We start from the raw sequence: 4,308 nt of genomic DNA on the forward strand, positions 1-4,308 counted from the left end.
ATTTTTGCAGCAGTTATAAATTTACCAATCACAGTTGTGCAATAATTTATCACCTAAATATAGTAATAGACCTACAGAGATGGGCCCTACAATGCACTTGATTTGTGTAACGTACTTTTTCTGCATCTATCCACACTAGCTACCACTGTAGACACAACTCAAGACAACAATAGTGTGGTCTTATTTCTATTGCTAACTTATATTTCAAACTTCAACTACAGTATTATAGTATTATATCAAACATTTTTAAAAAGTATGTTATCTTCTTCTTCTTAACAATAAAAAATACGGTAGGCATAGCCTACATTGTGTAGTGTGTAGTGTAGGCTAGCCAACTGCACACCCCTTTGAACCTTGAACAACCGCGCGCTGACCTATGGCCTTGTCCGACCTCTGTCACGGCGATGCTAAAAATAGTGCAGGCTGGTTGGCGAAGAGGGTTATTCTCAGATGACGTCACAAAATGGCCCAACCTGGTGCAAAAAAAAAAAAAAACTCGCATCCGGGGGTTGTCGTTCTTGAGATCAAGAGGTTGTACTGTCGTGGGTTGTTTATATTAGGGAATGAGATTAGCGGAAGAGTAGCGTCCCTTGATTGGACGTCACCTTACAGAGAGAACGTCAATTTGGTTTTGAAGTGTCTCAAGCCGCTTTCACCGGAAGCGAGGACGAGAGACGCATGCGCACAACCAACATGACGTTCTCTCTCTAATAACTTTTCCGCTGGTGACGTCACAGACTATGGGTGACGTCCAATCAAGGGACGCTACTCTTCCGCTAATCTCATTCCCTCTAGATAGAATGCGCTTGGCCAAGGAGTTCACAACATTGCCATCCGGAAGTATAACGGACCAACACACAAACTCTGTGTAACCATGAACTTTTATAGTCTGGCTAATACAGTTTAGTGAGAACAACTCACAAACGCGGATGGCAAAAACAATAACAAAGGCCTGAGTGACGTCATCTTCGAACTATCTATAATAAGGTGGAGGAAATCGACCCCTCATCATTGTGATTGTTTTTATACCGCCAAATGGGTGACTATCTCGTTGTCAAACGATGTTCTCGATCATAATATTATGCGGCTATGTGGTCTAGTGGTATGACACTCGCTTTCGGATCGGATGGGCCAGGGTTCGAGCCTTGCTCGGCGCATAGTTGAGTCCTTGGAAAAGACTCTTTACTCACATTCTCTCACCGTACTCCGGTGTAAAATGAGTACCTGGCCGTTAACAGCGTTGTCTTTGTCAGAAAAATTGTAATATCGCCTAACAGGCGTCATGTCTCGTCCTACATGTTAAATGTTGCTGTTGACCAGGGACCCCTTGTAAAGCGCATTGAGCACGTTAAGCGGATATTGCGCTATATAAATGCTCAATTTTTTTTTATAAACGTTTAAATTTACAAATAGATTTCTGTGTCAGTTCTATTCATCAAGCGCTAGAGCAGTGGGTATAATTTGTTTTGTTTTTTAGACACATGCCATTGATAGTAAAACCAGTGTAATTCGCTATGTTTACTAATCACTGCCAGTGTTTACGTTATGACGACTGTCCGAGAGGCGTGGTTATATAAGTGTCAATAGTCTTCAACAGTCGTAACGTCACTTCCTTCCTAATGACGCATGGTAACTTAGTTTTGTTTGTTTTGTTTTTAAGGGTTTTACGGCGCTTGCAACACATAAAGGTCATATAAGCGCTAGTAAAAAGGAAGAAAATGGGATAGTAAAAAGTTATAGAATTACAATTAAAGCACAAAAGAAAAGGTAAGACAAAGGGGAATTGGTTCAAATTGGAAACAGATGTAGATTCCAAGAGCACACTATCAAAGTACTTAGTTTGAGATCACTTAAAAGTCTCATCCAGACACAAGCACAGGCCCGAACTAAGAGGAATACACTCAAATGTTTACCAATCATATAATATAATATGTAAACTAAACATAATACGATGCATAACAGAGAGATGATTTACAAGGAAAAAAATATCACCTCCCAAAACTATAACTATGCACTTGACTGTTTCCCTCCCAGCCAAGACCCTGACCAGGGCCAGGAAAAAAACCAAGTAATCTCATTCCAAGACAAAGACAGAAAGCATGTTGGAAAACAGAGATAGGGGGATAGAAGACACAGTATGTACCTCCCTGCCCGCTATGGGAGGTCAGGATCCCCACCCAGATGGTAACTTAGTAACACTGGCTCTAAACTATCGGAACAATGGCGGACGCCCGTATGAAATATTTCTCCGGCGAGCATAAAGGGTATCCAGAGGGGAAAAAAATCCATAAATGTTATCATGTTTTGACTTTTACACATTCTGATCACAAGGCATATGAAAAGTTCTAGCCAGCATGAAAAATAAAAGTAATGATTTTCTTTGTTTAGAACCAAGATGGCCGCCGTTGCCGGGCGGCGTGACATCAGACTATTGAATCCAATAGGAAAATTAGTGGTATTCAGGTGTAATAAAATCGTTCATATAAGACGTTATAACCACTCATAAAATTACACATGTTTAAATACATTAAATTAACTCACTCAACCATAACACTGACTATATCTGTATTTTACCCGGTTATTTTTACCCCATGCCTATTTATTACATTTTTATGAGACAAGTTACAGGCGTGGTATCAAAGCTAATGTTTTTAGTTTTTGCATGTTAATGAAAGTAGAATAAAACTATGTACATTCTCAATTTAAATTTATATTTTTTCCAATTTTTAAAAGTAGCAAAAATCTCTAGGATTGAGTGAGATAATATTAATACCTTTAACGTTTTAAAGAAGTTTATTGAATTTAAGATTTTGATATAGATAGTATGCGCTTGGCTAAGAAGCTCACAACATTGACATCCAGAAGTATAACGGATCAACACACAAAACATTGTGTAACCATGAACGTTTATAGTCTGTTTAATACAGTTTGGTAACTACTCATAAACATGGATGGCATAAAACAATAACAAAGGCCAGAGTGACGTCATCTTCGTTCTATCTAAAGGAGTAAATGGCAATATATAGAAATGTCTGCACATCCATGCCTGCCTACTTGAAAATTTCAAATTCAGTAAGAAATACAAAATTCATCAGTAATTAATGGTCACATTTCAGTAATACTAAAGCAAACAAAAATAATGATAGATACACCCTTTTATATATGTAAATTAAACTTACCATGTTATATAGGCCTACTACTTATGATAGTCAAGCCTAAATCAAAGTCTATTTTCCACAGCATGGCAAAATATTCATAAGAAATCAAGTCCAGTGATTGAGTAAAAACTACACCTGCTACAAATTCCAAAGACCCCCGCGATAATAACATGCTTATTGATGACCTACTTTCGTCACTGCACTGTGCCTACCGATGAGGGTAAAGTTTCCGTGTCGAGTCGATGACGTCACTCGTCGCCAGCCAACGAACGAGGCATTGAGATTTTTTATTGTAATTGTAGCATGCGGTAAATAATGAAAAAAAAAAAGATTATTATCTTTTAATTATGTTGCGACAATTTGTATCAGTAATATTTCTTCTATTTCCGTAAATCCGTTCTTGTCCTTACTTACACGTCCGTGACAATTACGGATGGTCCGTAATTATAGGCAGGTCTGCACATCTGTAACATTGAAGCACGAATCACAGCGCTCCAAATGGCTGGCACAAAAAGGGGCCGAGAAGTCCTGACGTCAGACCCCGTTCCAACTCCTTGGAATACTCTTCAACAGTCGTGACGTCACTTCCTTCCTAATGACGCATGGTAAGTTAGTTTGTTTGTTGTTTTTAAGGGTTTAACGACGCTTGCAACACATTCAGGTCATATCAGCGCCAGTAAAAAGGAAGAAAATGGAATAGTAAAAAGTTCTAGAATTACAATAAAGCATCCAAGAAAAGGTAAGACAAAGGGGAATTGGTTCAAATAAGAAACAGATGTAGATTCCAAAAGCACTCTATCAAAGTACTTAGTTTGAGATCACCTAAAAGTCTCATCCAGACACAAGCACAGGTCCCCGCCAAGAGGAACACACTCAAATGTTTTACAAATCATATATAAAATAAAGAAAGCATAAAACAGTTCATAACAGAGAGATGATTTACAATCAAAAAAATATCAAATATTAAAAGCCGAATTAAATGTTAAACTGGTCAAAAATATAAATTGTTGGCCTTAGCACCCTAAAATATGGTATCCATTCTCCTCAATAAAACATACAAACTCAACACAAGTCTGATATTTCTGGCTATAAATTCAGTTTTCAACATCTTAGCCAACCCGACTTAATACCGTTTTGAGGCGAAGGGTCA

Source organism: Berghia stephanieae, chromosome 12 (genome assembly GCF_034508935.2).
Source record: "Berghia stephanieae isolate SIO BIC M18660-M18661 chromosome 12, UCSD_Bste_1.3, whole genome shotgun sequence".
NCBI classification, from domain to species: domain Eukaryota; kingdom Metazoa; phylum Mollusca; class Gastropoda; order Nudibranchia; family Aeolidiidae; genus Berghia; species Berghia stephanieae.